The sequence below is a fragment of the Pleurodeles waltl genome, chromosome 1_1 (genome assembly GCF_031143425.1).
Source record: "Pleurodeles waltl isolate 20211129_DDA chromosome 1_1, aPleWal1.hap1.20221129, whole genome shotgun sequence".
Lineage (NCBI taxonomy): Eukaryota > Metazoa > Chordata > Amphibia > Caudata > Salamandridae > Pleurodeles > Pleurodeles waltl.
The window spans coordinates 990,541,243-990,568,632 of record NC_090436.1 but is presented as its reverse complement, the minus strand read 5'-3'; positions in this window follow the sequence as shown (position 1 = coordinate 990,568,632).

Sequence of the window (27,390 nt, the reverse complement as noted above, 5' to 3'; positions counted from 1 at the left end):
AAGCACATGCTACTGCTAGGCGCACAGAACATCATAACAATAACAGTATTGGCAATCTTTAACACTTTACGGAAGTCAAGTAAAAACAAAACTCTTCTTCCACAAATGAATGTGCTGTGACAGCATTTGAGAAAAGTATTTGAAGCATAGAAGAAATATTATTGCACACATACATCTGAAATGCTTATTGTTCGAATGCTTAGTTTTCAAGAATTGCCCATTCAATATTGAAGTACAGAGAAAATTGGGAACACAGAGAGAGAGTTGCGGCATATCAGTTCACAGTTGCATCGAAGTTTACAGTTCTGAATAACCTGACACTTAAGATAACTCCTTTGCCTTGTTCAGATTCATTACATCCTGTGAATCTCAATGGCACACCAAGTTTTATGGAAGTGAACTAAAAACAATAACCCTTCTCCTACAGAAGAGTGTGCTGTGACAACCCTTGATACAGTGCTTCTATGCTTAGTTTTGAGGAATTGTGCATTCCCTAATGAAGTACGGAGAGAGTTTGTTACACAGAGAACCAAGTGAATCAATTCAAAGTTGACTTTATGTTTACTTCTCTGAATAACCAGGTGCTTGAGATTAATACTTTGCTTTGTAGGGATTCCCTACATTCTGCAGACCTCAATCATCACCCAAGTACTAAGGCGAAAGTGGTGGAGTCCTGTGTCTCTATGTTCTCTGTTATTCATTTCCCCTTACCTCACTTTTACCATTGGCTCTCATATTTTCCTATTTGAGGTCACTGGTGGTGTGGTGAGAGACAAAAAAGAACATCACTCCTGTTGAATCCTTCACAAAAGGCTAGTCCAACCTGATAAGTTCTTCCAGCGAAACATACTGTAAGGAAAAGGACAGCAGACATAGGGGCATATCTAAAATCCTTCCCAGCAAAGCAGCGCAGCAGCCAAAAATATATTTGCTACGTTAAGCAAAAAGGGAGCAGAAGAGCTCTATATCTGCAGAGATATGTCGCTCTACTCCCCTTTCCCTAGCACCAGTGTTGATTCCAGCTGCTGTGCGCGACGCACACCCCTTTGCGTCTTAGTGCAAGTGTGTGTGCGAGAGTCTAGAATGGGTTTTGTACAGGAAGGGGATCCTTCCAGTACAAAATACTAGGCCTAGACAGCTTCTAGAACTTTTTCTACTTTGTATGTGTGCTGCACAATGCAGCACACATTCAAAGTAGGAGAGGAAAGGAGAAATGACAACATTTCTCCTTTTAACGGCAGATTTCAAAAGCCATTAATTTTTTTACTGAAAACCCGGTCTCACAATTTTGGTAGATAAGGTTTTCTGTCAAAAAGGGTGGGTGGTTGCATGGGAACGCCCATGTAATGCCGCCTTGACGCATAGTAATACAAAGCGGCAACTCGTGATACTTTGCATTACTTTTAGTCATTTTCCAGTGCAAAACAAGTTTTGCGCTGGAAAGTAAATATTTTTAAAAAATGTTGTCCTGTTTTGCATCACTTTCATGATGCAAACCCAGCACAAAATATTCTTATTCTCAACGTAACATACACAATCTGCTCCTTAGAGCTGTGCCAAAAAGCTGAGAAACTAAACCATATTGTACTGGGAGTTTTAGCTCTGATTAATTAGATTTGCTTCATGACGTACATCTGCATAGTATTATCCCAGTTTCTTAGGAGTTCCATCAGTGTTATTATGCATTAAGGATTTGGATCAAAGACTGTATAGAATTTGAGAATGTTTTTTGCATTGAGAATGGTTTTTATATACCTTTCAGCTGTCTTTAATCTTTGTTTTTTCCACTAGGGTATTTTCACAGCTAATGCTCACATTTCATGACTTTACGCTGAGGGAATGAAAGATGATCCCGAAACCAAACCTGGGATTTGTTAGTCCTATTCATCCTCGATGTTTTCATTGGGATATATGGTTTATGAACACTGCAAATCTGTTGCAATACCAGCAACCGTATTACTGACTGGCCGGGAGTGTGTCCCTTTTTCCATTACTTATTAATAGTTGAAGTTAGATTTTCTCTTTAGAAACATCTAAAGTTGTTCTAATCCTTTTGTGCTGATATCTTACATCCAGGTCAAAAATGAGTACAGGGTGATCAGACAAGTCAATAGATATCATTGTGGTCTGACCAATGCTAAGCCCTTGAGTGAGTGCCAAATCTAAAATGTTGCCACTTTAATCGATCTCTTGAAACACATTCTGTTAAAACCCCACCTGTTCCGGTATAAATATCACGTCAACTGCAGTTTTATAAGGTGAATTTCCTAGCCAAATGCTGGATCACACTGGATCAAATTTATGTTTTCAAACATATTGATTTCTTTCAATCTATTGAGTGCTACTGCTGTCATGTCCCCAGACCTCCCTTGCGATTGCTACAAACACAATCTAGTTGCAACCTCTGCTGATTCCCCAACCCTACAAATATATCTATTATCTTGAATATCCCATGCCCACTGCTGCACAGTAACTATAACGAAAAGCTATCTCATAAAAGCACACAATTTTAACCATTCCTCCCTAAAGTATTTTAAGTATTAATGAGGTAACTACCAGGCCTGGCCAGAGCTTGCAGATTACACTCTGTGGAATTTGATGTAGTTACCGAAAGTTCTCTGTGAGATTCTGAAGGAATTCCGAGAGGGGGCTGAGTATTGTTATTGAGCCCCCATCCTGCTGTACTCCTTTTTAGATTCTCCTAAACAAGAACACGTTGTCTCACAAACCCAGCCCTCAGACTGCAGATCTTCTAAACCTACAGATCTTCTAAACTGTTGGACATTTTTTTACCAAAGCATACTGTCCTAGCCCCACATTTGAGGGTTAATTAATTTCCACCGCAAAACACTGAGAATTAAATGTGCCCTGTCTGTTATTGTTACATGCATTATCAGTTTGCCACTGTCTGAGAACATGTAAAACAAGCATTTGCAATGCAATAGGCCTTGTATTTTCTTGAGTTAGAGCTATTGGCATTGTAAATTCAGAAATGTACTTTTCTTGCCACATAAATTGGTCAACGCTGTCTCATAATTTCGTCTTTTCCTGCCATATTTTGGTGGTTACTGGTGGCTACTGACATCGGAAATCACAAGCCCTTGAGGAGGGACGAGAAGATGACTGCACTACCTCTATAAATGTCTGAACAGAAACTGGGAAATAAGGCTGGAAAAGTGTTCTCTTTTTATTTTAACAAAATGAAAAGTCTTGCAAGCATTCTTGCCTTGCATTTTAAGGAGCAGAGCAACCTGAGAAGATTTGTGACTCAAATAAGGGAGATAAGCAATGCCCTGTTTGATATTTCGTGAGTGCTGGCAGAGAGAGGCCCTGGAGAGGGAGACTCGAGATGGCAATGCCAGGCGAAGCAAGTTTCACACCATTGCTTCAAGGTTTAGCTACATTCTACCAGAAAGAGCATATTGTGGCTTTCTTGAGCAGTGAGCTAAATTGCTAAGTGACGCCGTGTTTCTTTAGTAAAATAAGCTTATTTTAGGAGCCAGAGGTAAATGAGGACAGCACTGGAATAAAGCCAAAACAAATGTCAGCGACATGGGAGGAGAGGGGAGGAACAGAATGCTGAAATAAAACGCAGGCAGCTACTAGCCTAAAACACCCACAGTGAAAGGGGAGCACCAAATAAATAACAAAAAATAGTCTGTCACAGCAACAGATAAAAAAAACAAAGGGGAGTAATACAGTAGTTGGTCACTGCTCTGAAACAGAAAAAGAAGGGAGAAAAAGGCAGAACTGACCACTAGCGAGCAAGAATTTTGAAAGGACACTGCAACCAACAGATGAAATAGTTTTAAGCCACAAGAAGTATACTAAAAGTATACACGAGGATGAATGCTTACGCTCAACCTTGTATAATCCATTAAGGAGCTTCCAGGCAAAGTGCACATTTACGTATGGGTGCTCCATTACAGTTGAGAAATCAAGAAGCTTGTGTTTGTAACTTTATGTGGTGGCTGACAAAGCTGTAAAATGCAATGCTGGGAAGAGCATGCCAAATAAGGAGAGTATTTAATTCCATGCACTTTTATTAATTAGTAGCGCACATCATAGAAATCAAAGACTGATTTCCAACGTACAATTCACATTGTATTTACAGAAAATGGCCTTGCTCGTATGGTTGTAAAAAGTAAGTGCATTAAGGATCAGTCCACTGGCAACCAAAGTCCTTAAGTTCAAACACCATACATAAAAGTACTTTAATCATTTAAGCCCCCTCTTTGTTACAGAAAGGAATGCTATGCGTACAAGAAGAATAAAGTCTACAATTAAATAAATATCCATCTGAGCACATGTGCTCAAAGACAAAGAATAGTTGATTTCACTTTGTGGTTAGAATGTCGTTCATGCAGCTTTGCCCAGAGGGTACAACCAGACTAGACCCTTCCTTAATTACTAACTTGCATCTCTGACATACCCTGCTGCACATGTTGAGTCCCTGTAGAGGTACCCCTCCGGGCCAAGGTCCAGCCATAAGTCTGAACCCAACACCAACTCTGCCGCAGACCTAACAGCATACCATTATTATCTCTTTCCTTCTCTCACAGTAGTACAACCAACAAGGACACAGAGGTGATGATGTCTGAGAGTGAGAAACAGAAAAGGGACTATGAACAAGAATGGTGGAGCCTCCTCAACACTGAAAAGCTTATATGGCCACAGCTCACCGATGTTTGTGTCAGGCTGTCTGCCACTCGTAAATGTAGGGGTAAGTTTCAAACCCGTAAACTCCGCCACGTGACGATTGTTGGAGTTTTTGCCAAACTCCACGCTCCAAGCAGAGTGCGGAGTGGCAAAACTCCAGAGCAGAGTTTACCGCACACCCCTAGTAACTACTAAGGAACCTTGCATTGTTAAGTCTGGAACATTCTCAAGTTATAAATCTGGTGAACAATCATGCATAACCCAACCTATTCATTTGGATTCTTATCATCAACGTAACATACACAATCTGCCCATATGCATAGGTTTAGCTAGCAAAACTAAAAATCAGATTACAAATCAAGTAACAAAAACAGATGTGCCTCAATCAACCCCATAATTATAGGGACCATAATCAAAGTTTTGCCTAAGGAACACATCCTGGCCTCAATACTATATAGTGCTGTCTATGATATTCTGAATCAACGAGGAAGTACAAATGGGCTAATTTCCCACACACTTTTCTAAACTATGCATGACTAAGAGCTTAGGGACACTCCTGACGTATTAGAAACTACTAAAAAAGTATTGCATTAATGCATCTTGTGAGAATTGTGGTGTATGATACGGTATGGGTGTGTGACTTTACTGTGTAATACACTTGCAAAACTGTCTTGTGTCCTATCGGACTTGTTTGTAAAACCTTTAGCTCAGCTGTGGAAGCTGTAGCTTTGAGCAGCAAGACTTAAACAAAGGCACTAGTGTAAAGCATTTAGAAGCACCAAACAAAGAAATAAGAAAGTCACCCAACATGAAAGAATTTTGACACTAATTTATAACAAAATCTATCTCTTTATAGCTTTTTAGACACCAAGGTGAGAGAAATCCACTGGAGATTTAGGGAGGTGTAGATTTTTTAGTGAAACATAAATCTCAGCTTTGTAGTCCAAAGTGCAGACAAGCATTGCCGCATTACATAGGTTGCCAGATCACAGCATGGTTTCTGCCTGATTGTATACATTTTAGTTAACAGACATCAACCCCCTTGGAGCGCAAGAGGTCACTATATTTGGGTGACAATTACATTTTTGTTGTACGTCCGTATAAGACAAAATTATCGGGTGTATGTTTTATTACACAAATGGACACAGTATGAAAAGGGTTGTGTTGAACAGAGTGTGAACGTCGTGCATGCGTTTGAACACAACATGTGTGGCGATAGACCTTCACTTATTGAGTCAGTCGCTTGCACAGCATCATACATGCCACGTTTTGAATGAGCATGCAAAGCTCGAACTTTAATGGTATCTTAAAATTCATGTCTGGATTCACTGAAATTGTTTTTAGGTATAAAGACTAAAGAGGGTGAAGATTGCAAGTTACAGATGGAACACTTGAGCAACACATGCCTTAGAGTGTGTGTATTTTACATTTTTTCAGGGCAAAGTCAGTCCATGGAATTTTGGTCCTGAAGAAAGCAATTGTGACTTCATTAGCACATTCTTCTTGGCTGAAACATGTTGACCAATCACTGACCAATTATCAGGATGTGTGAAATGATCATAATTTCACTGTACATCCGCAGCTGCTGTAATCCTGCCTTAGTCTTTGATTAAAGTTATTTGCACCCTAGTAGACATTTTGGAGGTAGGTTTAAAATCTGCACAGTCACTTTTTTACCTCACTATGAAGATACAACAAAAAATCAGCTCTGCTGTAATTAAGTGTCATGGCACACCTAAGTTGCACTCGGCAACTTAGGTGTGAACCCAGTGATGAAGTACACCACCAACTACGTCGATGGGTGAGGGCTCTTCTAAAAAACCTATTGGGTTCCACAAATATGTCAATTGACATGATGGATTTATAATTGATTAAATAATAGGCTTGTTCTTACTGTTACATTACTGATCTAAGTTCAGACATCGTTAGGCGGGGAGCAAGCCTTGTAGAGCTAAGTCAGAGTCTTAATTTATGCAACGGAGGTTGCTGCTTCTAAAGCATCTAAGTACCATGTGGCAAGGAGGAATGGTTGTGTCCCCCAGAGTATGCTTTTAGTCACCCCAAAGTTATTGTGCTGAGAATAAGCAGATTTCTAATGAGGTAAGAACTGACCTTGAGAGGGAAAAATTAGAGATTACGTCAGTAAACGAGAAAGACAAATGAAGACATAATGGGATAATTTAGCCTATGAAAGAGAAGTCAAATTATTCCTGACTTAAAAAAGAAACTTGAGAATATAATGGTGGATGAAGAAATTGGTAATAGAAATGGACAGGGGGAAATAAAGAGATAGAACAGTGTCTACCAGGGCCAGTTTCAACAAATAATAGGTTTGGGAGAATGACATAACAATGAATCAATGGAAAGGAATGGCAGAAGGTGGCAATGGAGCCGTGGGAAAGGTCTCTTGTTGGAACTTATCCTTTTTGCAGGGTTATCCGTGAAGTTTTTGCCCCCTACCGCCTGTTTTTGACTGTGTGCTGCATTTTTCTTCTGCTAGCTTTAGGACTCTGGGCACGTTACCACTGCTGAGTAGTGCTAAAGTGCAAGTGATCTCTGTCTAAATTGTATTGGTAATTGGTTTATCCATTATTGGCATATTTAATTTCATTGGCAATGGTCTCCTGTTGGAGCTGACCCTTTTGCTGGGTTATCCCCAAACGTTTTGTCTCTGACCTCCTTTTTTTAACTATGTGCTGCATTTAGTTTCTTCTGGCTTTAGGACTCTGGGCACTTTACCACTGCAGTGGTAAAGTACAAGTGCTTTCTGTCTAAATTGTATTGGTAATTGGTTTATCCATGTTTGGCATTTTTAATTTACTAGTAAATCCCTAGTATAGTGCAACAGGTGTGCCCAAGGCCAATAAATTAAATGCTACTAGTGGGCCTGCAGCACTGATTGTGCCATCCACTTGAGTAGCCCTGCAAACATGTCTTAGGCTGCCATTGCTGAGCCGGTTGTGCAGTTTTACACTGTCATTTTAACCTAGTAACCACTTGCCAGGCCCAAACTGTCCCTTTTACTACATGTAAGTCACCCCTCGGGTAGGTCCTAGGCCACCCCATGGGCAGGGTGCAGTGTATTAAAAAGGTAGGGCATTTACTGGTGTGTTAGACATGTCCTGATAGTGAAATACAAATAAATTTGGTTTGCAAGACCTATCTCTCCCATAGGGTCACATGGGGATTGCCTTGCAGTATCGTTTAAGTGAAATTTCTCATTGGGAGCAGATAGAGTTGCGGACTTTGGGGTTTCTGGACACACAATTTAAAAATACATCTTTTGGTGAAAATTGTTTTTTGGATTGTGAGTTTGAAAACACCTTTTTAAGAAAGTGGGAATTTTCTTGCTTAACCATTCTGTGACTCTGCCTGTCTGCTGAATACACATCTGGGCCAGGATGACAGCTTGGCTCTTTGTATATTCACACTAGATAGTCACACAAAGGGTGCTGAGGTGTGCCCTGCACATCCTGATGGGTCTTCCAGAGCTAGAGTGGTGGAAGTGGCTGATGCTTGCACCTGAATAGGGCTATGTCTGTCCTCACGCAAAGCAGTCTCCAACTCCCTGGAGTGTGTCTAGGGCCAGGGCAGGCAAGGCAGGGTCTTGTGCAATACAAAAACCTCTCTTTGAAGTTTGCCTACTTCAAAGACAGAAGTGGGTATAAGAACTGGGCCTCTGACACCACATAGTTATAATCTTTATGGACAGATGACATTCTGCCAGGAAGAAGAGCTGGATGCTGTAGGAGGGATTGCAACTCTGCCTGTTGCTGTGCTGGCCTGCTGGTTACTGCTTCTGTCCTGGAACTGAAAGGAATTGACTTTGCGTTCTACATCCTGTTTCCAAAGGTTCTCCATGGATTTAGACTGAGCTTTCCTTCTGTTAAGAAGTCTCAGGGACATCAAAGACTTGATCTGCCAGCACCTGGGTTTTCCTGCTGAATGCCCTGACTTACCAAGTGGTGCCAAATCCAATTCCTGGGACTTAGTTGTGGTGTAGCGAAGAAGAAACAAGCACATCGAATCCATAGATTTTGAAGCTGGCGCTGCTGTCTGACTCCGCTCCACTGCCTGCACCAGAGCCATGGTCCCTGCTGAGTGCAATACCACGACTGATGCCGCAGACCAAACGCCACTGTAGTGCTTCTGAAGTCCTGCCACAGCATGTATCCTGGGTGTTGGATCACAGACGTCCATGATACCCAACTCTGACTCCACTGCAGCACCTGTGGCCCAGTGGTGTGATCATGCACCGCAAAGTCTATGCCTCCCGCCTTGACTTGCTGGATTCATCAACTCCGCATTGTCGGAAGGAACCAACGCCTCACCACCAATGCCAATTCACCTTACGGGCAACTGTAAGGAACCAACGCCTCACCTCCCTTGCCTAGCAGTAAGGAACCAATGCCTCACCTCCCTGTTAGCAGGAAGGAACTGGCAATTCACTGGTTCCAGTGACTCCTCTCCTCCCTGACTCCGTGCTGCTTCTTTGTTTCCTCGTTTTCCAAAGTACTATAGCTGGGGTCCGTGCAACTCCATGACTGGCCTGCACTCCCTCATGAATGGCGCTGGTCTGTTGGGAATGACTCCATCAAGACGTTGTGATAGCCCCAGTTGGAGCTATTATGTTTCTAAGCATTTTACTGTGATTTAATATTTAAAAAAGTGCATCTTTACTTATGTATGTTTGATTTTTGTTATTTTGGTCTTGTTTCAGTCAGATAAATATTGGCTATTTTTCTGAACTGGTGTGGAGTACTTTTGTGGTGTTTTCACTGTGTTACTGTGTGTGTCTGTACAAATGCTTAACACGTTGCTTCTGAGGTCAGCCTGACTGCTTGTGCTAACCTACCAAGGGGGTGAGCAGGAGTTATCTTAGCTGTGTGACTCACCCTGACTAGAGTGAAGGTCCCTACCTGGACAGGGTACAAACCACTGCCAACTAGAGAACCCATTTCTAACACTTGCGATCAGTGGTGAGGAAAGGACTTGTATTTGAACTTGACATACAGTGATTGGCATACACTTCTTCCATATAGAAGACTATTACACCCCAACATACTGGTTTGATTTTTCTCTCTTTGCAACTTTCAGTTTGATTCACAATCATGTCTCAGTCTGGTGAGCCATCAGTTGGAGCTGCAGAGTTGATGTTTGAGCAGGAGAGGTTGGAGACCAATTATTTGATGCCTCAACTCAAAAGTTCTGCAAGGAGCTCAAATGACCTAAGAAAGGCCTTACTAAAAAGGAGGAGCAGCAAAAGGTGCTGAGGGCCTGGTTGACAACAAAGGAGACTAATGGGCCCACAAGGGAGGAGAATGCTATTGTGAAGGGAAAGGAGGAACACCTGCACAATGATTCAATGGAGAATCAAGATCTGCTTCTTGGGAGGAGGGCACCTTCCAGGGCAAGCAGCAGTGTTGCTCAAGAGGTCTGACTGCAAATTAGTTGGATAACAGGTGGGAGGCTCAAAATGGAGCTGCGAAAGCTCAAGTTCAAGCATGAGATGGAGCTTCAGTTCGAACTAGCCAGGTGTCAAGTTGGCTTCCATAGTTAACAATGAGGCTGGTGGATTTGGGTGGCAGCATCACCTGAATTGCGGGGAACTGAGTCCAATCCAACACCATGTGACAACTGTTCAGCTAATCTGTTTCTGGGCAGCGAGAAACCAGGCTCATGACGTTGTGACTTCTCAGGGAAATTGTGGTGGATCAGATCTCATCCTTTTCTCTCAGTTACACTCGTCTCTCATATGCAAAGCCAAAAAGAAGAAGGAAATGGTTCAAAAAGATTTATTGAATCAGCAGCATCTTATATAAAATAATACAAAATGCTATAATTAGGATGATGAAACATACTAGAAGCAAAATGGGGACAAGAAAAGTGAAACACATGAAAAGTCCCACTATACTCTCACCATGCAAGATGTGTGATTCCTACCTACGCTATGTTACAGCACAGCAGGATAAGTCCTAATCAGCCCCTCAGGACCCCCCGGGAACACCTCATCTCCCATACCTGAGAATGACAGCAATGGAGAAGCCTCTTATCTATAGAGACACCATCCCCATGTAGGCCAGGGAACCATCAGTATCAGCAAGAAGCTATAAAATAGTCACAAAGTCAGACAGCATGCAGTCATGGTCATCTGGCTGGAACCTCCCTCTAACGTGCATGGGACAGGGAAATGTTTTTATAATAAAACAACTGATGTTCTGAGAAAGGGTCCACAAGTAAGATTACGTATTTGTCTGTGAATGTTAGAGACGCAGTGTACCATTTGTGCAGCCTTGAAGAAAGCATGTTTTGCTAAGAAATGTAATGTGTTCCTAAGTGAAAGGACATCAAGATACAAGAAAATAAAACATCACCACAAATATGGCATATTCTAAAAAAACTACAATTAAATGTTACTAGGCTAAAGGGCATAAGCAGCAGGTCTAGCTCCTAAAGTAACATGCCCATAAGCGTCACTGAATTGGCTCCACAGCATAGGTTCCAAAGGGAGGCAAAGAAAGAGAAAATTGCTGTGGAGAAAGAGAAAATCACCTTAGAGGAGAAGAAAATGCTTGAAGAGGTGAGCTAGAAGGAGCTGAATCTAAAAAACAGGGCTAGCACAGATGGTGGCAGCATTTCCACAGAGCGGTCTGAGGGGAAGGTGCATATACCCAAGAATGTGGTGAAGGACTTTAGAAAATGGCTCACTCTGATTAGTCAATCCAAACATTTTGCCTTCCTCCTCCTCATTTTCCGACTTTGTTTTGTTGGCATTACGACTCTGAGTACTTTACCACTGTTAACCAGTGCTGAAGTGCATGTGCTCTCTCCCTAAAACATGGTCACAATGGCTCATACCCAATTGCCATATTTAATTTACTTGTAAGTCCCTAGTAAATTGCACTACATGTGCCCAGGGTCTGTAACTTAAATGCTACTAGTGGGCCTTCAGCACTGATTGTAGCACCCATATACATAGCCCCTTAACCATGTCTCAGGCCTGCTATTGCAAGGCCTGTGTGTGCAGTTTCACTGCCACTCCGACTAGGCATTTAAAACTACCTGCCAAGCCTTAAACTCTCTTTTTGTTACATATAAGTAAACCTTAAGGTAGGCCTTAGGTAGCCCATAGGGCAGGGTGCTATATAAGTAAAAGGCGGGACATGTACTCGTAAGGTTTACATGTCCTGGTAGTGAGAAACTCCCAAAGTCGTTTTTCACTATTGTGAAGCCTGCTCCTCTCATAGGCCAGCATTGGAAATTCCCTTATATACTCTTAAGTGGTCATTTCTGATCTGAAAGGGGTGACATTGTCATGTTTGGTATGTTTGGGATGGTAGTGAGAAATCCTGCTTATTGGTGAAGTTGGATTTAATATTACTATTTTTGAAATGCCACTTTTAAAATGTAGGCATTTCTCTGAACTTACTGCTCCCTGTGCCATACAGTCATCTAGTATGTGCTGGTTGACAGCTCTCTTGTGCATTCCACGCAGGCAACCATAAACACAGGACACTAAGGTGCAACTGCATTCATCTGCATACTGATGGTTCTTCCTGGGCAGGAAGGGTGGAGGGGGCTCTCACTCACACTTCAAAAGCTAGTGGTCTGAACTCACACAAAGAACTGATAATCCCAGACAGATCTCCTGGCAGACAGGACTGTGTTGAAAACCGAGCTGGTGCACTTTAAAAAACACTCTTTGAAGTTTTCCACCACTTCAAAGGCACATTTGGTTATATATACTGGGTCTCTGACCCCCTAAAATCAGACACTTTGGACTTACAACTGGACCCTGTCAGAGTCACTGCCTGGCTGCAAAGGACTCATCTGGACTGCTTTGCTGGAAGGACTGATGGCCTGATTGTTACCCTGTTGCCTGTTGGTCCCTGACTCTGCTGGAAGGACTCTGCCTTCCTCCACAAGCTCTCTCCAAGTGCTTGAATTGAGCTTGCCTCCTGTCCTGAAGTCTCAGAGCTATCAAAGACTTCACCAAAGAGAATAAAATCGAGTGCGTTGGAAAATCGGTATAACAGTTGCAAAATTTGACGCAACACTTACCGGATCGACAAAGCGCCTGTAAAGTATCGCAGCATTGCTTGCCTGTTTGAGGTAGCACCCGTTGCCTCTTCACAACATATTCTGGATTTTCCATGCATCTCCTGTGGGTGTCAAAATATCCCAACTCAGTGAGGAACCAAGGCTGCGTTCCTGGAAATATGACAAATGACCTTGCTGCGACGACAGAAATGCTGCATCACATTCGCTGTGCCAGAAAGACTGATGCATCGCTCTACTTTCTGATGCATCTCCTCTTTCGTGGCCCTCTGCGTCATTACTTTTGATGCATCCCAGGTACTGTGTGTTAAAAGGATACAAGCACTGAATTCTTAAGGATTGAGACTCATCAAAACATTTAAAAAGTGATATCTTGACTTGTGCATATTGGGTTTTTGTTGTTTTAGTCTTATATCATTCTGATAAATATTATCTATTTTCCTAAACTGGTGTGGAGTGTTTTCTGTGGTGTTTTCACTGTGTTGCTGTATGAGTTATTGCACAAATACTTTATACACTGCTTTCTAAGTTAAGCCTGCCTGCTCTGTGCCAATCTACCGGATGGTGAGCGCAGGATAATTTAGGTTGTGTTGTGACTTACCCTGACTAGGAATGGGGTCACTACTTGGACACAGTGCATACCTCTGCCACCTAGAGACCCAATTTTATAGCAGGTATGACATAGAGCAGTGGTTCAGGGGTTATGAGGTTGCACCGAGGATGAGCAGGGTCCTTGAGAGAGATTGGGGACAGGCCTGTGGAAGTATTTCTCCCTGGAGGGGATGGACACCTTGTTGGCTTAAGAAAAAGAGGATAGGATGTGGTACCCTGCCAGTAAGAACACCCTGACCAGGTGGTATGGTCTTACCCCAGAGAGTTACAGGGTAATGTTTAGGGACAGTACTAAACTTGGGTCTCAAACTTGAGTGGAGTATTTTGATTCTTCCTGCAGAGCACTGGATGGTTGGGTGAAGGGCAGTGAGGTAACAGACTATAAGGGGCTGTACAATTTGATTGCATGGGAGCACTTGTCTTGTTGTTTTCCGCGGTTGCACCAGCACTTAATTGACAGCAAGCTTACTGACCCCAGTAAGCTTGCCAAGGAGGCAGACCGCTGGCTCAGCACAAGGGTCCAAAAGAAGAGCAGGGCTTATCTTAGCTGTGTGACTCCCTTACCCTGACTAGAGTGAGGGTCCTTACTTGGACAGGGTGCTAAACCACTGCCAACTAGAAACCCCATTTCTAACATCTCCCTATTGTACAATATATTAAAAAGTAGAAAAATGTTTTAAATTCGAAATAATATCTTTATGTTATATAATAATGTAATATAGTTGTGTGTGATTATTTTAAACATAGAAGAAAATAAAAAAATGTGTCATCACTATTGGCTTAATTTTAAATAAATAATAAAATAATCTTATAGATCACATTAAATTAAATAAAAATTATTTTCTTAAGTCTAAATTGAATCAATCCCACTTTAGGTCAAACAAACCATATTTTTAATATGTGTTAATAAATATTAAAAGTCATATATAGAATTAATTGATAGTCACTTCATGATATTTAAATACAAATTAATATTAGACTATTTTTTTTAGATTAAAAAAAGGTTAGTTCAATAGTTATTTGGGCACATCATCTCCTTATGAACAGCTTTAGTAGTTTTCTAGATGGGGTGCTATTAGTAAAGGTAACATACATTAACGTTTGTGAGCTAGTTATTAAGGGTAGTTTAAGGGTGGTATAAAATGACTGCAGTAAACAACTGGATGTTGCCTGAATAGCATTTGTCTCGTCCACCAAATGAGAAATAAACAACTATATAACATGTAAACTAAAACTTATCTCTTCCTTCTGAGACACTTTTATTACACACTGCTCTTCATTTGATCCATGTTTGCTCAGACTACCACTCACTCATGAAAGAATTATGTTTCTTTCTTCCTGCAGCCTTCCTGGAAATGTATCTATTAATTGTAATTGCATTTGTATAGAACTTCGTACATCTGATGAGACATAAAAGTTTATTATTGGATGGGCAACATAGTATTGTATGCAGCAGTCTTTAAATGAAGGGCTTTGAATTTTCAGTTTTGCCTCCATGCAAAGTGTTTTGTTGTTATGCTTGAATGACCAAAGAGGTGATCCTACCCTGCCTTGTTTTGCAGCATTTAGTACCGTGGTGGAAAAAGAAGAGTGATAGATAGATAGTGCACAATCTACATTATTTGGTTTCTGAGATTCGCTATGTAGGGACCTCATAAAAGGTTTTGTTAGACAGCTAACCCACAACCTTTGCTGGATACAACCATCAAGAAAGACTATCTGTTTTGGAGGTAGCACGTTCTGGATGGCTGAGCTGAGGCCCTAGCCAGGTAGGACCTACCACTCCCATCATGGGTGGGTGCTTACACTCACTATATAACCTGAGCTCACCCTTGGACAGCTCTCCCGGGAATGAGAGATCATGCCTGGTGCTCAATGACTTGAGTCACACAAGGCACTTCTGAGCACACAACCAGTTCTCATTCTGTACCTCCTGGAATAAGACACAGCATCTGGTATGTAATGACTTGAGCCACACCAGACAAATCCAGTCACACACACAGAGACACCATTTCAGCAGTACTGCATGAGGTAGAATGTGGCACTGCTCTGGGTATGCCCCCACCTTTGAGGGTCACAATCAGTGACACGGACACCACACGCAATGAGCATGCAGTCGGGTGTTGCACAAGAGAACTGCGACACACTCAACAACAGCAGGCCATGTGGGGTCCCGCAACCAGTAATCCACTCACTACCAACCAAATGCTTATGCGTGATGTGAACCCACAATGAAGAGCCACACTCCATGGATGCGGCAAGTACTATGCAGCTTCCGCACAAGTCCAATCTGGTCTCCAGACTCAATACTGAGATCTGCGCTCCCACAGCTGCTACCAGGTGGAATCCAGCAGATGGCGTAGACATGTAGGAGGGCCGAGCTCTCTGGATGACACAGTAGATGGTGTAGGTTCCTTGCATGGCTTATTTGATGTCCCTGAAACCACCACACAGAACAAGCCCTTGGAGAGCACACTTCAGAGTGTCACACTGCAACAAGCAGTGTGCCCAGGCCAGCCACAATGCATGAAGGGTGCGTGTTCCCATTCTAAGACAGTAAATAATCCTGTGCACAACAGATTGCTCTGGCAGTGTGCACCATGTAGTTTAGGGTTTCTGTCTGTGTTCCTGCAAGTGTAAATTGCTGAACTGTGGCATCCCTAGTTATACTCAAGTGTGCCTTTGAAGTTGAGGTGGTTCAAAAGGTTCCCCTTTGAACCACAGCTGTCTCTCCTACATTTCAATCATATTTGCCATGGGGCCAAGGAATGTAGCTCTTTATATTTAGTGGTGCCATGATCTGACTCCGAGAGGCTGGGTGTCAAAACCTCTCTCTCCAGTCTATCCAGCCGGGCCCTCAATTGACAGAGGCCTGTCATTCCAGCTGCCCAAGTTTTAAGCTGTCAATGGGGAATGCACAGATGTGGAATGAAGCTTGAATGAAAAAGGCCCTCAAAAGAGATTTTAGAACATGGAAATGCCCACTTTCCAAATGTGGAATTACTGACAAAACCACCTTTACCATTGGAAAGGGTTTGTCATTGGGAATTTAATGATAGTAAACATTATGAGGCTGCTCCATTGAAATCCACTGTTGCTCCTAGGATTAATTATAAACTTTTCCTCGTATTAACCTACGAGCTCAATATATATATATGAAAACACTAATGTGCAAGTGTGCACATGTAGGCCAGCCTTACTGGGCTCAGTATGTACATGAAACACCAATGTGCAAGTGTGCACATATAGACCAGCCTTACTGGGCTCAGCATATACATGAAACTCAAATGTGCAAGTGTGCACATATTGGTAGGCACCACTTTCTTACTAATGTGGCGAGGGTGTGTAAACTTTGACACTGTACATGCCGTAGGAAAAAAGTCCAGGACTCTAAGGCCACACCTCAAGAGAGAGCCTCTCTCCTTGGTAGGGAAACCCATGTGGGGGTTCTCCCCTACCAGGGCAGGGAACACCCTTGTGTACCTGCCCTGCCTTCTGCCTACCACCTGCTCTGCCCTCCGGCAGGTGCTCTAGGATTGGCAGAAGGCCTTCTCAGGCCCAGTGGGGAAGTTGCCATCCTGAGCATAGGCAGACCTGCAACTCCACAGGCCTGCACTTTAAGGCCTAATACATGTTGGTCAGGCTACCCTGGTGGGTGGCATCTGCCCTGGATGTGTGGTGTACATTTTTACAGGGCACTCCTGGGTAAGGCACCTCTACCAATCACATGTGTGCCTCTTCCTGGCATGAGCAGGGAGGGTGCACACACTGTTCCCCTAAGGTACAGTGGGAAAGTGCCGAGAGTCATAAGGCCACGCACAGAGAGTCAGCAAAAAATGTGCATTACAAAACAAAACGTTTCAGAGAAATCCCCTAAGAAGGGCAATGTCCAACAATCTGTATGATCATGGGGACTGTTGAGGATGAGGACAGTGATTTGAAGTGATGGTCTACATTAGGCATTTATGTTACAAGCTGTATTTTTTTAACATGAGAAGGGTATGTGCAAGGATGCGTGATATGATAGTCATCCAAGGTACTAATTATTATGGTAAAGGTAAAAGTTTAGACTGATAGCGTGCAGGGAAGCATATTGCAATCTCTTAGAAAAGTTGTCAAAGATTTTTCCCCAGTTGTCATAAGGACCTTAGTTGGGTGACTTAAAGTATTGAGAGGGACAAACATCAAAAATACATTTTTTTATTTTGTGAAGCCAATGAGATTCCACAATACGGACCGGAATTCACCAAATGTCATTAACAAAGATTTATTTAGAGTATTAATCAATCCAGTATATAAACATGCCAGGATTAGGTTCAAGAGATACAGCAATACTGCTGGCAAGCTGAAATAACTCGATACATTCAGCCTTAACAAGATAAAATACAAAATAATCACAACCACAGCAATACAGAAACCAAGTATAAGAAACTGGTGTTCCATAAATAACCTTTCCCCCTCTGTCCTAAACATGGGCTGAATATGAGATCATCTAATCAGAGTTCTAATTGGGGAGTTTGAAAGGTGACAGCATAGCAAGACACCAGTGGTAGTCTTAGGAAAAGGAATTTGTGTTTAGTATAAACCTTCATATAGAAAGAAAGGAAAGCAAGGAGGTCTGTAGCCCTCAAAGCCGAAAGGGAATCAGGCTAATTCTAACACTAATTAAAACAACTTAAACTTCACTAACATTCATATCATTTCCCACACCACCAAGAACCAATCAATTCATTTCTTGTGATGTATTTGAAACATCCCTTAGGTTTCCTATCGTATGGAAACTGAAACAGTAACTTCAACCTTGAACATCTGACCTTCCTGGTACACGATAAACAGAGACTTCTTCTCATCATTACTCTCCACACTCACTGCCATGTTTTTCTGTTCAAGCCTTACTATCAGCACCGTAACACAAATAATTATTTTTTCTCTAGCTAACAAAAATCATGGAAAAGCTCCTGCAAAGAAGAAAAGAAAGGACACTGTGACATAGATAAAGTGTAGGCACTATGCTAAAATGCCTTTAGCTAAATTAAACTAACATTAAATATGAATCTGATTACCTGTTTAAGCACATACAAGTGTAACTTCAAAATAAATTTAAAATGTTAATGAAAAGTAAGTTTACATATGCAAATACAACTTGAGATGTAAGTGTAAATTGTGAATAAAGTATACATAAAAATATTTTTAAACTGAACATTAGTGCACACGTGTATACATTTCTTAGTGTTAGAAATGGGGTCTTTGGTTGGCAGCCAGGTTACCCCTTGTCCAAGCAAGGACCCTCACTCTAGTCAGGGTAAGTCACACACAATCCAAATTATCCTGTGCCCACCCTCTGTTAGCTTGGCACTGAGCAGTCAGGGTTAACTTAGAAGGCAATGTGTAAAGTATTTGTGCAATAAATAGTGCAATAACACAGTAGAACACCACAAAAATACACCACACAGGCTTTAGAAAAAAATATAATATTTATCTGGTAAGATGCAGGTCAAAACAATTGAGATTCAATAAGTAAACTTTGAGATATCTCTGTAAAAATGATATAAAGGGGGTCATTCTGACCCTGGCGGTAATTACCGCCATGGCGGAGGTTGGCGGTAGCACCGCCAACAGGCTGGCGGTGCTCCGCCGGGCATTCTGACCGCGGCGGTACAGCCGCGGCCAGAAGCGGAAAGCCGGCGGTGTACCGCCGACTTTCCGCTGCCCATGGGAATCCGCCATGGCGGCGCAGCTTGCTGCGCCGCCATGGGGATTCTGACAGCCCATACCGCCATCCTGTTCCTGGCGGTTCACCCGCCAGGAACAGGATGGCGGTATGGGGTGTCATGGGGCCCCTGGGGGCCCCTGTAGTGCCCATGCCAATGGCATGGGCACTGCAGGGGCCCCCGTAAGAGGGCCCCACAAAGAATTTCAGTGTCTGCTTTGCAGACACTGAAATTCGCGACGGGTGCAACTGCACCCGTAGCACCTTCCCACTCCGCCGGCTCCATTCTGAGCCGGCTTCCTCGTGGGAAGGGTGTTTCCCGCTGGGCTGGCGGGCGGACTTTCGGCGGTCGCCCGCCAGCCCAGTGGGAAAGCCAGAATGACCGCCGCGGTCTTTTGACCGCGGAGCGGTCTTTCGGCGGGAACCGCTTGGCGGGCGGCGACCGCCGTCCGCCGCGGTCAGAATCACCCCCAAAGTGTCTTTAGTCTTTTAAAAAGCAACAAGTGTCTCTTGGAAGCACAAAGTACCTGGTTTGCATTCAAATTCTCCGCAAGGACCACAGAGGAGGAGATGCGTTGAAAACGGGGAGGTGTGCGTCGATTTCTCTGGCCGCACACAGACGATGCGCCGTTTATTTTCCACGCAGGGAAGGCTTTGCAACACTTTCTGGCGTGCGGACTTGAATCCTCTTCAGGTTGCAGGGTTTTTGGATGCCCTGGGGACGATGCGTGGAAATCCTGGGTGCGCAGGATGAAGTCACAGGAGTTGCGTCGATCCGGTAGGCGATGCGTGGAAATTTCTGTCGCACAGCAGGGGCTGCGTTGATTCCTCTTAGGAAGTCAGGCTGTGTCGTTCCGGGTCGGCTTTGTGCCGATCCAGTGGGCCGTGCGTCGAAGTTCCAGTCGCAACACTGGCACTGCGTCGATGTCCTCGTCGGGAAGTCGGGCTGCGTCATTCCGGTTCAGCGTGCAGTGATTTTCTTACCGCGATGCAGGCTGTGCGTTGTTTCTTGCAGGCTGTGCGTCAATTTTCCCCGCACAAAGAGTTCTATGCAGAGATGAAGTCTTTTTGGTCCTGAGTCTTCAAGGAACAGGAGGCAAGCTCTATCCAAGCCCTTGGCGAGCACTTCTCATCAGGACCAGAGAACAGCAAAGCAGCAGGGCAAAAGCGGGCAGCAGTCCTTTTGCAGAAAATAAGTCAGGTGAGTCCTTTGGGCAGCCAGGCGGTTCCTCTTGGCAGGTTGCAGCTTCTGGTTCATGGTTTCTTCTCCTTTGGTATCCTGTCCAGAAGTGTCTTGTGAAGTAGAAGCGTCTGCTTCAGAAGTGTCTTGTCAAGCAGAAGTGTCTGCTTCAGAAGTGTCTAAGTTGATAGGGTCAGAGGCCCTGCTTGAATACCCAAATGTGCCTTTGAAGTGGGGGAGACTTCAAAGAGTGGCTTAGAAGTTCACAAGGTCCCATTTCCGTTCCACCCTGTCTGCCAGGGTCCCAATAGGGAGTGTGGCAGTCCTTTGTGTGAGGGCAGGTTACTGTCCTTTGACATGTAAGTGTCAGTCCCTTGACCCTCCCAGCCCAGGAAGACCCATTCAATATGCAGATGTGTGCAAGTGTGACTCAGCATCCTGTGTTTGGCGTTGTCTGAGTGAATGCACAAGGGAGCTGTCAACTAAACCTAGCCAGACGTGGATTGTAAGGCACAGAAGGGCTTAAGTGTAGAGAAATGCTCACTTTCTAAAAGTGACATTACTAGAATAGCAATATTAAATCCAACTTCACCAATAAGCAGGATTTTCTATTACCATTGTGGCCATACTAAATATGACCTGGCTACTCCTTTCAGATCAGATTCTGCCACTCAAACAGTGTATGAGGGTAGCCCTAATGCTATTCTATGAAAGGAGCAGGACTCACAGCAGTGTAAAACAAATTTAGGAGTTTTACACTACCAGGACATATAGAACACACATGTTCATGTCCTGTCTTTTATCTATATAGCACCCTGCTCTATGGGATACCTAGGGCCTACCTTAGGGGTGACTTACATGTAAAAAAAAAGGGGAGTTTAAGGCTTGGCACTTACTTTTCAATGCCAAGTTGAAGTGGCAGTGAAACTGCACACACAGGGCCCTGCAATGGCAGGCCTGAGACATGGTTAGGGGGCTACTGATGTGGGTGGCACACTAGTAGCATTTAATTTACAGCCCCTGGCCACATGTAGTGCACTTGACTAGGGACTTACAAGTAAATTAAATTAGCAAATTGGGTATGAGCCAATGTCACAATGTTTTAAGGAGAGAGCATATGCACTTTAGCACTGATTAGCAGTGTAAAGTGCGCAGAGTCCTAAAGCCAGCAAAAAGGAGGTCAGAAAAAAGAGAAGGAGGATGGCAAAATGTTTGGGGGTGACCCTGCAGAAAGGCCATTTTCAACACTTAGGCCCTCATCATGACAATGGCGGTATTGACCGCCTACCGCTGCGGCGACAGCCACCAAAACACAGTCCCCGCGGCTACCTGCCATCTGCCATATTATGACCGTAGCCGGAATTCCGCCAGAAGGCTGGTGGAATTCCGGCTGCGGCCATGGCAGGGGACGGCAGTAAGGTGGCGTTGCTACCAGCAGCGCCAGCCAGTAGACCGCCGCAGCCCGCCTCATGATACTGCCTGGCAGTGTTCTGCTGGAGGACGCTGCTGCTGGCAGCAGCACCCCGTCCCATCTCCTGTTGGAGGACCCCCCTGCAAGGAGGTAAGTCAGGTGCTCCAATGGGGAGGAGGGGTGGGAGGTGTTGTGTGTGTGTGGGGGTGTGTGGGTGTATGTGTATGTGTGCATGCATGCAGGTGTGTGGCGTGTGGAATGTGTGTGTGCATGCATGGTTGTGAGTGTGCGTGTATGTTGTGTTGTGTGAATGCGTGGGTGCTTGCATGTATTTAAGTGTGTGTGGATGTGTGTGTGAATGGTGTGTGAATGTGCATGTATGTCGTGGGGGGTCTGGAGTGGGAGAGGGAGGGTGGGGGAGAACTCTGGGGAGGGGGAGGAGGGTGTGGAAGACCCCCATCAGTGACAGGGAAAGGATTCCCTTTCACTGATAGTGCCTACCGCCATGGTTTTTGTGGCAGGAAGGAAGCCACGAAAACCATGGCAGTAGGCGGAGTCATAATCCCGTGGGTGGGACAGTGACATCTGCCTGACTGGAGACTGAAGTTTCCAGCCCTGCAGCTGTACCGGCCTGGTGGTCGGAGTGGTACATTGGCGGCTTGGCTTGAACCAAACCGCCAATTCATATTTTGGGGTGGAGTACCGCCAGCCTGCTGGCAGTACTTTTCTCCAAAATACCACCGTCCTCCAGGGTCATAATGAGGGCCTTAGCCTCTAAAATAATTATATTTTGTTAATACTTTTAAATGTTCCATACAAATTGATAAGATTAAGGCATACAGTCAGTATAATAACAACTATAAATACATAATTGTGCAATGGTGGCATGTAAGAGATGGAGTCTAAATGGCTCCAAACAAATGGCTTTAAAAGTATCTATCTACTGTGATAGCGGGCTTATCTTCAATATATTGGCTAATCTTCATTATATTCATTATATTATATTTTAGCAATGGGTGAGGTTGGATATATGAGGATTTATTATGGTTACTTGAAGCATAGGCATGTCGGACGGCTTTTCCTCATTTTGCCACATATCAGATAAGTCTCTCATCTCCCCCTGCAGAAACAGTTTGCTCCCAACATGAACCTTCTCTATGTTTTTGATTGCAGCACAGCATTTCCAAAGAAATCACAGGACCCTCATATGGCAGCCACAGTGCGGTAGGGAGAGCGACCCTTGACCCTGCTCCAGGCAGGTCGCTCCCCTTTCACCGCTGCATCAAGGTGCCCAGGTTTTTGCTTTTTTTTTTAAATGTACTTCTTCCCGGCCCTTGCCGCTGCGTCCCCGCGGCTCCGCCCCCTCCCTCCACCTCAGTTCTTTCTGTTTCCCGCCGCTGCATCCCTGCGGCCCTGACCCCCTGCTCTCCCATTCCCTGCCTCTCCTACCTCCCTGCTACCACTCCCGCCCACCTTCCCTCATATGGCAGCCACGGCGCGGGCGTGCCACTGGCGCGCCAAAGGCACGCCTAAGGCAAGCCTGTCTGCGCCCGTCCACGCCCAGACGGCGCCCAGCGCCAGTCCCCCTGGCCCTTGCACCCTCTGCACCACCAATCATCACTACACAGCCAATTACCTCCATGCCCTCAATCCAGGGCGCTCCTCCACCTGCTTCCAGTCCACTCCAAAGCACACCAAAGGACCCTCCTCCCGCAGAGCCTGCAACTTCACCTGCACCCTAATCACCAAGCTCCGAAACAGAGTCGCAGACAACCACCTCAGCTGCATCCTGCTCAACACCCGCTCCGTCCACAAGCACGAAATTGAACAATGGACCTACTGACCTCATCATCACCCGACATCGCATTCCACACCGAAACCTGGATGAATTCGGCTTCGGAACCAGACATAGCCATAGCCATACATGAAGGCTACAAGATCACTGGAAGGGACCGCACCAACAAACCAGGAGGAGGAATCGCCATATCCACAAAAGCACCATCAGAGTCTCCACCAGCTCCCACGACACGATCAACTCTGCCGAGCACCTCCATTTCAAAATCCACGTCAATGCCAACACCACCCTCAGAGGAACACTGGTCTACAGAACGCCGGGCCCCCGATCCCACTTCTGCAATGATATCGCAGAAATCATCAGCGCCCAAGTCCTCAACCCCCCGCCGCTATTGGAAGAGAATTTCAACAGAACAGCTGATCTCCACCCTAGCCCAGGCACATCCTCCTAGGACCCCAACTCAGCCACCACGACCTGCATCAATGGATAGACAACTGTGCCAACACCCTCCCACCACTCAAACAACCCTCGGACATCCACCACAGATCCAAGGCCAGCTGGTTCACCCCCGACCTACAGGCCTCCAAACGGGAATGCCGTAAAATGGAGAAGACCTGGCGCCTTGTACCTACCAAATCCAACCACATCGCCCTCAAGACTGCCATCCGCACTCATCACCAGCTGATCTGCACCACCAAAAGAACCTACTACAAAAGCTGCATAGACACCAATGCTCACAACAGCAGAGAGCTCTTCAGCGTCATCAAAGAACTCTCCAACCCCAGGCCTTGCTCCTACAACCCCCTGCCGTCACAGGAGCTCTGCAACTCCCTCGCCACTCACTTCCGTTGGAAAATCAAAGACATCCACAACAGCTTTAAACCCCAGACCCACCAGTCAACCACAGACACCGACGAACCCAACGCACCAAGCAACGTTAACCCTCTATGTGCCTGGACTCACGTGAACAATGAAGACACCATCAACACCATGGCCTCCATCCACTCTGGCTCCCCCTTGGACCCCTGCCCACACCAGATCTTCAACAAAGCCAGCGACATCATCGCCCCCCATCTCCCCGCCATCATCAACAGCTTCTTCGAGACAGCCACCTTCCCGGAGAGTTGGAAACACGCGGACGTCAATGCCCTGTTGAAGAAACCCAAGGCAGACCCAGATGACCCCAAAAACTACCGGCCCATCTCCCTCCTCCCCTTCCCAGTGAAGGTCATTGAGAAAATCGTGAACAGCCAACTATTCCGCTTCCTGGAAGATAGCAAAGCGCTCAACACCTCCCAATTCGGGTTTCGCAAGAACCACAGCACAGAGGGGGTCATTCCGACCCTGGCGGTAAAAACCGCCAGGGTCGGGGTCCGCGGGAGCACCGCCAACAGGCTGGCGGTGCTTCTTTGGGCATTCTGACCGCGGCGGTACAGCCGCGGCCAGAAACGGAAAGTCGGCGGTGTACCGCCGACTTTCCGCTGCCCATGGGAATCCTCCATGGCGGCGCAGCTTACTGCGCCGCCATGGGGATTCCGACCCCCATACCGCCATCCTGTTCCTGGCGGTTTCGGCCGCCAGGAACAGGATGGCGGTATGGGGTGTCGTGGGGCCCCCGTAAAAGGGCCCCACTTTGAATTTCAAAGTACCCGTCGCACCCCTTCCACTCCGCCGGCTCCATTCGGAGCCGGCTTCATCGTGGAAGGGTGTTTCCCACTGGGCTGGCGGGCGGCCTTTTGGTGGTCGCCCGCCAGCCCAGTGGGAAACCCAGAATGACCGCCGCAGTCTTTTGACCGCGGTACGGTCTTCTGGCGGTTCCCGCTTGGCGGGCGGCTCCCGCCACCCGCCAAGGCTGGAATGACCCCCAGAGACCGCACTCATTGCTACTACAGATGACATCAGGACCATGCTCGACAAGGGCGAAACCGCAGCGCTCATCCTCCTGGACCGCCCTGCAGCCTTCGACACCATTTGTCACCACACCCTCCGAACACACCTCTACAACGCCGGGGTCCGCCTTCCACCCTACCTGTCTGAATCCTCTAAAACAATCTGTGGCTTCCCCCAGGGATCCTCCCTCAGCCCAACACTCTTCAACGTTTACATGGCTCCTCTCGCCAACATCGCAAGATCCCACCACATCAACATAGTATCCTATGCAGATGACACACAGCTAATCATCTCCCTCACGAAAAACCCCACAACAGCAAGAAACAACCTCCACTATGGACTACACGCCATCGCCAATGTGTCTGGATGGAATCAAGCCGCCTCAAGTTAAACACAGACAAAACAGAGATCCTCATCTTCGGCAACAACCCCTCCGCTTGGAACGATTCCTGGTGGCCTACCTCCCTAGGAGCCAAACCCACACCCACCACTCAAGTACGAAACCTGGGAATCATTTTAGACTCAGCACTCAGCATGAATCAGCAGGTCAATGCAGTCTCCTCTTCCTGCTACAACACCCTTTGCATGTTCCGCAAGATTTTCAAGTGGATTCCCATCGAAACCAGAAAGACTGTCACCCACGCCATGCTCAGCAACCGACTGGACTACAGCAACACACTCTATGCAGGAACCACAGCCAAACTACAAACGAAAATGCAACGCATCAAAAACACCTCCACCCGACTCATCCTCGACGTCCCACGCTGCGACCGCATCTCTGCCCACCTCAGAGACCTACACTGGCTACCCGTATCGAAGAGGATTACCTTCAAACTACTCACCCATGCACACAAAGCCCTCCACAACACAAGCCCGGCCTACCTCAACGACAGACTCACCTTCCACACTCCCGTCCGCCAGCTCCCCTCCGCCAGCCTCGCCCTCGCCTCCGTCCCCCGCATTCGCAGCACCATCGCCAGAGGAAAATCCTTCTGTCATCTCGCCACCAAGACCTGGAACTCCCTACTGCTCCACCTGCGCCAGACCCAGGACCTCCTGACTTTCAGGAAAAGCCTCAAAACATGGTTATTCGACCAGTAGCTCCCCGCCCACCCAGCACCTTGAGACCCTAATGGGTGAGTAGCGCGCTTTATAAATCTCGTGATTGATTGATTGATTGATTGACCTAAAAGCGCAAATGTCAGGGGAATAAACAGGATAAGTTCAAAATAAAGACAAAAAACTAAAATGAAAATATCTACCTCCTCAACAAATATTGTCAGACTTAGCCTGAAGGATGCATCTGCAGCCTGTCAACAGCGACTCAACACAATTTGCCACCTATTATATTAGGAGTACAATGCACACAACTTTGTGCCTGACATGTTAACCAGCTTCCTGTCACACATATGCACATCGCATATTAGCAGAGTTTTGTTTCCACCATTCCATGGACCAAATTCACAAAGGTAAACTTGTAGTTTTGGTCTAAACTTAGACCAAAAGTCTAAGGGGCATATTTATACTCTGTTTGCGCCGGAATTGCGTTGTTTTTTTTTACGCAATTCCGACGCAAAACTAACTCCATATTTATACTTTGGCGTTAGATGCGTCTAGCGCCAAAGTCCATGGAGTTTGCGTCATTTTTTTGCGTGGACACCTACTTTGCGTTAATGAGATGCAAGGTAAGCGTTCCCGTCTAAAAAATTGACTCCGAGGCATGTGCGCCGTATTTACACTCCCGGGCAAAATTCACGCCCGGGAGTGGGCGGGTCAAAAAAAATGACGTATGGCCGCTTTTGGGCCGTTTTTTAGCGCCTGGACAAGGCAGGCGTTAAGGGACCTGTGGGCTCGGAAGGAGCCAAAAGGTGCCCTCCCATGCCCCCAGGGACACCCCCTGTCACCCTTGCCCACCCCAGGAGGACACCCAAGGCTGGAGGGACCCATCCCAGGGACATTAAGGTAAGTTCAGGTAAGTGTTTTTTTTTTTTTTTTAATTGTGGCATAGGGGGGCCTGATTTGTGCCCCCCTACATGCCACTATGCCCAATGACCATGCCCAGGGGACAGAAGTCC